Source organism: Schistocerca piceifrons, chromosome 11, assembly GCF_021461385.2.
Source record: "Schistocerca piceifrons isolate TAMUIC-IGC-003096 chromosome 11, iqSchPice1.1, whole genome shotgun sequence".
NCBI classification, from domain to species: Eukaryota; Metazoa; Arthropoda; class Insecta; order Orthoptera; family Acrididae; genus Schistocerca; species Schistocerca piceifrons.
In genome coordinates, this window is record NC_060148.1 from 20,023,246 (window position 1) to 20,034,834 (window position 11,589).

Here is an 11,589-nt window from a genome sequence, read left to right on the forward strand (position 1 = left end):
TTAAATTCCTACCTTTTTGCAATTTCTTTAGTTTTAATCTATAGTCCATAACAAGTAAGTTGGTCAGGGCCAACATCTGCTCCTGGAAAAGTCATAGAATTTAAAACTTGGTTCACAAATCTCTGTCTTACCATTATATAATCAATCTGAAATCTTTTGGTGTTTCCTGGTCTATTCCACATATACAACCTTCTTTCATGATTCTTAAACCTCCATATCCATCTACTACTTTTCCCTCTCTTCCTTTTTCCTACTACTGAATTCCAGTCCCCAATGGATATTAAATTTTTTCTCCCTTAACTATGTGGATAATTTCTTTTATCTCATCATACATTTGGTCAATGCATCATCTGCAGAGCTAGTTGGCTTATAAACTTGTACTACTGTGCAAGGTGTTCACCATACTGTTCATAGTAGCTTATCCACATTCCTAATTTTTATTCATTATTGAACCTACTCGTGCATTAGCCCTATCTGATTTTGTATTTATAACCCTGTATTCACCTGAACAGAAGTCCAGTTTCTCCTTCCACTGAACTAATTCCCACTATAACGTTAACCTATCCATTTCCCTTTTTAAATTTTCCAACCTATCTGACATTCAATTCTCCGATCCATAACACCCCCTGTTTCGTTTCTCATAACAATGTCCTCCTTAGGAGCCCCTGACCGGAGATCCAAATGAGGAAATATTATACTTCTGTAATATTTTACCCAAGAGGATGCCATCATTTAATGATACAGCAAAGTGATATGCTCTCAGTAAAACTTATGACTGTAGTTTCCCTTACTTTCAGCCGTTTGCTGTACGAGCACAGCAAGGCCATTTGGCTTGATGTTACAAGGCCAGATCAGTCAATCATCCAGACTGTTGCCCCTGCAACTACTGAAAAGGCTGCTGCCCCTCTTCAGGAACCACACGTTTGTCTGACCTCCCATCAGATACCACTCGATTGTGGCTGCACCTACGGTACGGCTATTTGTTTCGCGGCGTGACACGAACCTTCCCACCAATGGCACGGTCCATGGTTGTACAGAGCTACACAATTAAAATCACTGACAGCAGTCACTTTGAACACATGTGGAAACACACACATTGTTCTCTGAGGAAGTAATAAGGATTTAGTTTATTTCCAAGACAGATGTCAAATTTTGTTTAAATAGTGTGCATACACGTAACATACACTAAATTTATTGATGTGCTACAGTGGTCTTGTTCTGTTCCTTTTAATTGCTTTCACAAAGTGTTGTCATATATGTTATGAAACTGGCCACATCACCATTCTCATTTTGTTTCAGGGTATTTGCGCAAGTAGTTGCGCTGCACGAAAATAGAAATCTTTGGTCTCCTTAGATTTTGTTGGTGTGGAAGATGTGGGTGTAGCACATCCTCCTGATTCCATGTCGTTTGTGGTGGCCATAGCTACTCCACTATTCAGTCTGAGTCACACGGAAGCTCCACGTCATTTCCTTCTGCAGGCTCTGCAGCACTGTTGGTGGAAGCTGCTATGGCATCACTTTCATGTCATGAGCTTCCATCTCTTCCAAATGTACAAAATAATGATTTAGACGTAGGAGGAGGAGATCACTGTTTAACTTCCCGTAAATAAGGAAGTCGTTAGAGGTGGACCACAAGCTTAGAATAGCAAAGAATGGCAAAGGAAATAAGGTAATGCACTGTAAAAGGAACCATCCCAATATTTAGCTTAAGTGATTTAGGGAAATGATGGAACATCTAAGTCAGGATGCATGCACACAGCTGTGAACCACTGTCTTTCTGAATACGATTCCATTGTGCTATCCACTGCTCCACCTCATTCAGTATGATTTAGATATAATAGCCTGTTTGGTGTTGTGGGCAGTGTAGGCAAAAAAATCATTACTTAATATCTGCACATCACAATAAATGCACACACAAATTTATGATATCTATGGTTCTATAACTTGTAGCTGCAGCAGTAGGTTTAGCAGTAGTACTAGCAAATGCAATAAGCACATTTCTATAAATTATATTTAGCCTGAAATATTCAAACAACTATAAATGAAGATATGGAGAAGTTTAGTTGAATTGTGTAATCTGTTCATTCCTGCTGCTAGTAATTATTGAAATCACTGCTGACACATACTGCCATCAATTAAAGATTGTTTCACTTAATAGGTCCCAAAGAGACGTACGTAAATATGAAAACTTACTGAATATAATAGAGGGAAACATTCCACGCGGGAAAAATATATCTAAAAACAAAGATGATGTGACTTACCATACGAAAGCGCTGGCAGGTCGATAGACACACAAACAAACACAAACATACACACAAAATTCAAGCTTTCGCAACCAACGGTTGCTTCATCAGGAAAGATTGAAGGAGAGGGAAAGACGAAAGGATGTGGGTTTTAAGGGAGAGGGTAAGTAGTCATTCCAATCCCGGGAGCAGAAAGACTTACCTTAGGGGGAAAAAAGGACAGGTATACACTCGCGCGCGCGCGCGCACACACACACACACACACACACACACACACACACACACACACACACACACACACACACACACACACACACACACACACACACACACCCATCCGCACATACACAGACACAAGCAGACATTTGTAAAGGCAAAGAGTTTGGGCAGAGATGTCTGTCGAGGCGGAAGTACAGAGGCAAAGATGTTGTTGAAAGACAGGTGAGGTACGAGTGGCGGCAACTTGAAATTAGCGGAGATTGAGGCCTGGTGGGTAACGGGAAGAGAGGATATACTGAAGGGCAAGTTCCCATCTCCGGAGTTCGGATAGGTTGGTGTTAGTGGGAAGTATCCAGATAACCCGGACGGTGTAACACTGTGCCAAGATGTGCTGGCCGTGCGCCAAGGCATCTTTAGCCGCAGTGTGATCCTCATTACCAACAAACACTGTCTGCCTGTGTCCATTCATGCGAATGGACAGTTTGTTGCTGGTCATTCCCACATAGAATGCGTCACAGTGTAGGCAGGTCAGTTGGTAAATCACGTGGGTGCTTTCACACGTGGCTCTGCCTTTGATCGTGTACACCCTCCGGGTTACAGGACTGGAGTAGGTGGTGGTGGGAGGATGCATTGGACAGGTTTTACACCGGGGGTGGTTACAAGGGTAGGAGCCAGAGGTTAGGGAAGGTGGTTTGGGGATTTCATAGGGATGAACTAAGAGGTTACGAAGGTTAGGTGGACGGCGGAAAGACACTCTTGGTGGAGTGGGGAGGATTTCATGAAGGATGGATCTCATTTCATGGCAGGATTTCAGGAAGTTGTATCCCTGCTGGAGAGCCACATTCAGAGTCTGATCCAGTCCCGGAAAGTATCCTGTCACAAGTGGGCACTTTTGTGTTTCTTCTGTGGGAGGTTCTGGGTTTGAGGGGATGAGGAAGTGGCTCTGGTTATTTGCTTCTGTACCAGGTCGGGAGGGTAGTTGCGGGATGCGAAAGCTGTTTTCAGGTTGTCGGTGTAATGGTTCAGGCATTCCGGACTGGAGCAGATTCGTTTGCCATGAAGACCTAGGCTGTAGGGAAGGGACCATTTGATGTGGAATGGGTGACATCTGTCATAATGGAGGTACTGTTGCTTGTTGGTGGGTTTGATGTGGACGGACATGTGAAGCTGGCCATTGGACAGATGGAGATCAACGTCAAGGAAAGTGACATGGGATTTGGAGTAGGACCAAGTGAATCTGATGGAACCAAAGGAATTGAGGTTGGAGAGGAAATTCTGGAGTTCTTCTTCACTGTGAGTCCAGATCATGAAGATGTCATCAATAAATCTGTACCAAACTTTGGGTTGGCAGACCTGGGTAACCAAGAAGGCTTCCTCTAAGCGACCAATGAATAGGTTGGCGTACGAGGGGGGCATCCTGGTACCCATGGCTTTTCCCTTTAATTGTTGGTATGTCTGGCCTTCAAAAGTGAAGAAGTTGTGGGTCAGGATGAAGCTGGCTAAGGTAATGAGGAAAGAGGTTTTAGGTAGGGTGGCAGGTGATCGGCGTGAAAGGAAATGCTCCATCACAGCGAGGCCCTGGACGTGCGGAATATTTGTGTATAAGGAAGTGGCATCAATGGTTACAAGGATGGTTTCCGGGGGTAACAGATTGGGTAAGGATTCCAGGCTTTCGAGAAAGTGGTTGGTGTCTTTGATGAAGGATGGGAGACTGCATGTAATGGGTTGAAGGTGTTGATCTACGTAGGCAGAGATACATTCTCTGGGGGCTTGGTAACCAGCTACAATGGGGCGGCCGGGATGATTGGGTTTGTGAATTTTAGGAAGAAGGTAGAAGATAGGGGTGCGGGGTGTTGGTGGGGTCAGGAGGTTGGAGTCAGGTGAAAGGTTTTGTAGGGGGCCTAAGGTTCTGAGGATTCCTTGAAGCTCCGCCTGGACATCGGGAATGGGATTACCTTGGCAAACTTTGTATGTGGTGTTGTTTGAAAGCTGACGCAGTCCCCCAGGCAGCAGACGTGAAGAGTCATATGAAGTTTTCACGTTGACACAGGAAGTGCTGATTCACATAGCAAGGTTGGATGAGATTTCTGGATGAAGTGCTGTCCCATCCTCAATATTTTTGCGTAATGTCACTCTCATCTTGAATTGAGATGACGAAGTATCTCATTTATGTGTCACATCAAGCCTACTGTATAAATACACTCACTAATAGCAGGGTACAAGAATGCATTTTGACACATACTACACACAAAACACTTAATTCCAAATGCTCCAAAGAATCCGCAACCTGTGTGGTACAAAAATAACTGAAGAGTTCATTCATGCAATTAACTCAAAACAAATGCAAGGGCAAAAACTGTTTTATTAGGTTAAACATAGTAACTTATAAACTGGAGTTACATTAAATAACTATTAATTAAACTGTATTGCTATTTAGATATAAGTAATGCTCTTTTTGAGATTCAAGTTCTGATGGTAGCATTCAGCCAGTGCAAACAGTTGAAAATGATTAGCACCTAATTGCACAAGTGTGAGAATTTATTTTGAGACTGCTGTAGAATATACAATCAAGTACTGTACATGGGATATAATCAAGTACTATATATGGGTTGTTCATAATGCCAAAGGTGAACGTGGCATCCTTACAGAATCTGTTCCACCTACACGTCTCGTACTATTGTCACACTTGTGAAACTTTGCCAATCTATCCAGTTACATAATTGAGGGATTAAAACACACCTGTTCGTTCTTCCATGAGGAAGCCGTTTTGCTAGAAAGTCAGAAGTTGGCAGCAGTGTAAGTTGAGATGCACTCAACTTTGCGGTGTTGGAGTTGTGGCGTGTTTGCCAAGGCAGTACAGCTCTGTATAAATGGAAGTATGGCCATTCGTATTCTGCTGCGTGTGCCACTGTCCACAGTTAGCTGAAATCACATCTTGTAACATCAGCAGCCATTGTGGGCCCAAGTGTTGTGTGTGAAGCATGGGCACTGTTGTGTAGTTTCGAAGTTTTAAATAGAATAATGCCTCAGTGCTGTGCTTTCGGCTGTTCGTTTCGAGGCAGAAAGGGAGGAAAACTGTACAGAATTCCTTCTGAAGGGAGAGATGCAACAAGGAGGAAAATATGGCTGATGAAAATCAGCAGAGCCAACTGGCAGCCCACAAGAGTCTCTCGCTTGTGTGTGGAAAATACAGTTTTTATTCATTAGTGCAAATCACCTTCAGGTTTAAGATTTGCTGTGTAACAAACTTGCTGTATTTTGACTCACTTTGTGATCAGATTTGGTACGTCTTTACTCGTGGTTGTCCTCAAGCTGGTGAAGTGTTTTTTAAAAGGTGTATGCGTTTTTTGACAAACCATAATGAAAGCTAAGAAATTCTGGTAAATCTGTAATGTACTGACTGCTATAAAGGCGTATTGTTTTGCAGCACAAAAGATGTAATAGGTAAAAATTGTTTTTCGTTTCGTAGTTAGTGTGTAAGTCCAACTGTTGAAGACACAAAGTGCAGTATTAGGATGTTTTAATATATGTTGTTGTGTCCTCTGAAAAATACGCTATTGTGGCTATCCGTACTTTAAAGATCAATTAACAATGCGTCGTTTTCAGTCAGTATTGTGAAAATAATTGGCGTGTTAATGACGTGCCTCTGTAAAGTACCTATTACTTGCATTTAATAGTGTGGGCAAACCGTTTCTCCAAAAATTGAATTAAATGAAAAGAATAGCATAGTTGAATTGCAACGTCAGTTGTAACAGTACAGTATATTTATACACATGCCTGAAAATGACCTAAAAGTTCGTGATGCCCTCCATCGGTAATGCTCGAATTCAGTGTGGTGTTCGCCCACCCTTAACCTTGATGACAGCTTCCAATCTCGCAGGCACACGTTCAGTCAGGTGCTGGAAGGTTTCTTGGGGAATGGCAGCCCATTCTTCATGGAGTGCTGCACTCAAAAGAGGTCTACCATGAATTCGGCATTCCAAAACATGCCAAAGATGTTCTGTAGGATTCAGGTCAGGTCTCTGTGCAGACCAGTCCATTACAGGGATATTATTGTTGAGTAACCGCTCCACCACAGGCTGTGCATTATGAAAAGGTGCTCGATGGAGTTGAAAGATGCAGTCGCCATCCCCAAATTGCTCTTCAACAGTTGGAAGCAAGAAGGTGCTTAAAACATCAATGTAGGCCTGTGCTGTGATAGTGCCACGCAAAACAAGGGGTGGATGCCCCCTCCATGACAAACACGACCACAGCATAACACCACCGCCTCTGAATTTTACTGTTGGCACTACACACGCTGGCAGATGACGTTCACCGGGCATTCGCCATACCCACACCCTGCCATCGGATGGCCACATTGTGTACCGTGATTCGTCACTTCACACAACGTTTTTCCACTGTTCAATAGACCAATGTTTACGCTCCTTACACCAAGCGAGGCGTCGTTTGGCATTTACCGGCGTGATGTGTGGTTTATGAACAGTGGCTCGACCACGAAATCCAAGTTTTCTCACCTCCCGCCTGTCATAGTTCTTGCAGTGGATCATGATGCAGTTTGGAATTCCTGTGTGATGGTCTGTATAGATGTCTGCCTATTACACGTCACAACCAACTGTCGGTGGTCTGTCAGTTAACAGAAGAGGTCAACCTGTTCTCTTTTGTGCTGTACGTGTCCCTTCACATTTCCACTTCACTATCACATCCGAAACAGTGGACCTAGGGATGCTTAGGCGTGTGGAAATCTCGTGTACAGACATATGACACAAGTGACACCCAATCACCTGACCATGTTTGAAGTCCGTGAGTTGCGCAGAGCGCCCCATTCTGGTCTCTCGTGATGTCTAATGACTGCTGAGTTCGCTGACATGGAGTACCTGGCAGTAGGTGACAGGACAATTCACCTTGTATGAAAAACATGTATTTTTTGCGGTGTCCGGATACTTCTGATCACACAGTGTAGGTAGGTCTAGACTACATGCATCATACAATATTTGTTGTTACACAGGAAACCTAAACCTGATGAAAATTAAACTTGAATGGAGGCACATTACCTAAAAGATGTTAGTTATGTAAAATGAATTGTTTTTCAGTTAGTTTGCAGGTCGAAGCTGAGTGTTACATTGTTTATGTACAGCTACTATACCTAATTCATAGGTCTCTGAGCTTCTTGTACTGTATGTAGTTATGAGTAGCATGTGCTGAGTTCTATTGATATTGCGGATTCATATATTTTATATTATATTATGCAGTTATAATGTATAGTTTTGAAATTTTTATATCGCTTAAATAACGAAGTTTGTAACAAAATTGGCTGATAGTACTGTTTCTGTTTACCAGAATAACTTTACACCAGACCAGTTTGAAACTAACAAAACTGGTGGAGCAATAAAACGTAAACCGAATGCTGTGCCAACCATTTTTGGTGGTTGTAAGCCACCAGTGGTATGCAAAGCTCATGCTGAGAGGAAACCTGTTGGCCTCCTAGAGAAACATACTGAGGATACAGGTAACTGGAAATAAATGTTCACTGCTTCAGTATTTTTACATACGTTATGCTGTCACTTGGTCCTTAATTATGACATTCTGAAAATCTTGTGTGACTGCTAACAGTTCACATTTGTTGTTTTGATCAGTAGGACACACAAAACATCCCTTCACAGCATTGTGCTTGCAGACAGTACAGTAGTCTTCCTGCCATCATAGTATTTCTTGCAGGAAATAGTTTGTCATCTGAGTAAAATAAGCATATACTTTTTAAAAGTAGTAGTAAATATGTAGCTTAGTGTTTCTTCTTTAGAAATTATATTTCGTATTCTCATTCTAATACTCAGTTGTGTACAGAAGCAGACTCGAACATTTCATTTATAACAGCTGTATATTTTTCAAACTGACGTGTCCTGTGTCTGTTGTTGGTGGGAACAAAATACTTTGCCACAAGGTAATTTAGCGAACGTGACCACATCTCTTACATACACAGTCCACTTGTATTGTTATTTGATGAAATAAACAGTAATGCCTTTCTGCTATATTGTTTCTACTGCTTTCCATTGGACACTGTATATACCGTATTATAATTTACAGTTAAACATTATACCTAAGTGAGGAAATCGATGCTTTGATTTGTTACCACAGCTGTCTAAATTTTACTTCAAAGCCTGTGGCTTTTCCAAACCATATATGTTTCTAAAACTCTTTATACATAGCTTTACATTTGTTGGCAATATGTCACACAACATGTGCTAAGATGTCTAATGTTGTGGTTTCGTTTGTTTCTGATTATTTAATCTTTTATTGTAAATAATAATTACTTGCACGTAACTGTAATCCCACTACAACCCACATCAGGAAGTAACACTGGCCTCACAGCTCTTGTAATTCAAGTATTCAAGCCTCACATGCTCCGTAAATATTGAAGTGTTGTAAGTGAAGCTCTTTTACATTCTACTGCCATCAGATGTCCGTGGTGCCTAGCAAAGAGATTACAGATTTTTGGAAACACTATGGTAGTGTTTGTTGGGAATTAAATATAATTGTTCACCTACAATTTCACTTTAGGATATGGCATTACTTTACCATTTTCGTAGTGTTAAGAGCATGCTTGGAATATTACCACTCAGATTGTCGTAGATTTGCTTGTCCTTTGAAATTAAGATTTTGGCATCTTATGTAACTTTAAATCACATACCACAGCCTACTGAGAAAAAATTACTGCCTACTTAAAAACATATTACAGTATTAAATGCTTTTTATTTTTGAAGATTGTAATATTGCAAATTTGTTTCCCAGAGGTTGAAGAGCCTTCAAATGTGACCAGTGACATAAGTCCTGCAGAGAACTTGGGCACAACTGAAGATGAAGTCACCACCCTGAAGAACCTAGTCCAACAGCTTCAGACTGGAATTGAAGCTTTAAAGAGAAATCTCAACCCCTCTCAGAAAGGGAGAGGAGAGTGTATTTAGGAAAAGACAACCTAATTGCCAGTCTGCATGGTTTGTTCAGTGCAGATATGTTTGCAGTAAGAACAAAGGGGACATGCAGTGGGAACACTGCAGCCAGGGCTAAAAATAAGACTAGCTTGTGGTGGTATGGGGTACAAAGTCCTGCTGGAAAATAAATTACCATTTCCTTCAGACAGAACCCCAATATGTTCGCTACAGAACATAAAATTTAGACCTGGTGTGCTTAGGGAGCTTGTGAGTTCCCTGAAAGTCAAGCTTGACCTCATGTTACCAGAGGAGAAACGTGTTCTCACGATGGATGAGGTTAGTATCACTCCATCATTGGAATGTAATTGAAGCATTGGCTGCACTATAGGATACAACACCTCCATCAAATCTTGCCCTTGCAACAACTATAGCTTCTCATGCATTAGTTGTTATGCTGGGTGGTATTACCTCAAGATGGAAACAAACAACAGGTTACCATTACACAGGGCCATCTTTTTCCAGTTTTCATGCCTAAGACATCATAATATGCATTATTAGAGTGTCCTAGGCACTTGGTATCAATGTTCAATATGTTGTGTCAGATATGGGAGGGCAAAATCGAGTTCTATGGTGAGAATTTGGTATTGTTGTGGCTGGTTTTCAGAATTATTCAATTGCTGCCAGTATCCTTGTGATAAGAGGGTGCTAATTTTCATCGCAAATACACTACCATTTTGAGAAATATGGGGAACCACTTAGTAAATGGGCAGTCAGTCTCCCCTTCACCAACTGTTGTTGAGGAACGTGATCTACCTTGTAATCAGGTACATATAAATTGTGTAAAACAGTTGCATGAGTAGGCAACGGTTTACGTTTTAAATTGGAACTACAACTGTGTGAGGGATGTTTGATGCCAAACCGTTATAAAATGAAAGTTGGCTTAGCTGCTGCCCTAATTAACTGAAAGACTGCAGCAGCCACTGAGTATGCCAGAAAAAAGTTTTAGCCACAGCGTGGTTTCTAAAGCACATTCATAAGTGGTCTTGCCTCACGACATCCAGAACTCCAGTTATGGCTCCGAGTCATTCTGATGAACAAACATACAGTGAGGTTCTCTGTCATTAGGAGGGCACTGTGACTATTTGAAGAATTGAAATTGGCCTGAAGTGTGCCAGGAAACCAGTTCAGTCTGGTGTAGTTTTGACAACTGCAGGTATTTTGGAATTGCAGGAGACAGTCCTGAACAAGAAGAAATTTAAATTTTTGCTAATAAGTAGATTTACTCGAGATGCCTTAGAAAATATGTTTTCAGTGGTCTGCTTCAAAAATCCACTACCAACACCACGAGAATTGAGATCAGCACTGAGGGTTATTACTCTTCCTCAGTTCTTTACTACTGTGACTGATAATGAAAATTAAGACAGTAGTTTCCTGGCAGAACTAGTGGGGGAATCTGTAAGTGAAGATGAGGATAAATGTGCTGAGAAAGTTGATGAGCCACTTTGTAATATGGTGTGTGATTACGAGCACGAGTCTCTACACTATTTATGAAGTAACACTTTTAGGCAAGATATGAAGCATCATGCACTTTGAAAGTTTTGTGAGGAGGGCCCAACTGAATCTAGAGAAATTGTATGTCTGTGAAAATGCTTTTACATCTAAAGTCCTTTACAGAGACCTCACTTATTGAGCCATCAAGTGAGGTTGTCTGTGTATTTCAAACGGCGGAGATGTACCGAGTGATCAACAAGTCAGTATAAATTTGAAAACTTAATAAACCACGGAATAATGTAGCCTTGAGAGGTAAAAATTGACACACACGTTTGGAATGACATGGGATTTCATTACAACAACAAAAAAATTCACAAAATGTCCGACAGATGGCGCTGGACAGCAAAACGTCAGTGACTGCGCATGACAATCGTGTATAAAAGGGGCTGTAATGAGAGAGAGAATCAGTTGTGCCAGCAGTCGCAACATGTTGACGTTACCTGAAAAGGCTCTTAGTGAAGCTGTATTATCAGAATGAGGAATGTGCTAGTTCAGTGTTACGATCCTATCACCATAGGAAGGGGATTCGAATGGGTAAAGGTCCGTTGACAAATGCAGCTGTGGCGACAATGATTTCGAAGCCATGGATTGTTTGGATGATAGACCGTGTAGTGGCTGACCGAGCACAAGGCGTAATGCTGCTGAGACAG

At 41.5% G+C, this 11,589-nt stretch overlaps 1 long non-coding RNA gene across 1 annotated transcript in view; it reads left to right on the forward strand.

The window, feature by feature from the left end:
• The window catches only part of LOC124720094, a 28,233-nt gene extending 16,976 nt beyond the window's left edge, over positions 1 to 11,257 (forward strand). Inside the window, exons 4-6 of the long non-coding RNA XR_007006061.1 lie at positions 1,300 to 1,669; positions 7,800 to 7,968; positions 9,249 to 11,257. This is a non-coding gene — a long non-coding RNA (uncharacterized LOC124720094). The remainder of the gene's footprint in view (positions 1 to 1,299; positions 1,670 to 7,799; positions 7,969 to 9,248) is intronic.
• The last annotated feature ends 332 nt before the right edge of the window (positions 11,258 to 11,589 follow it).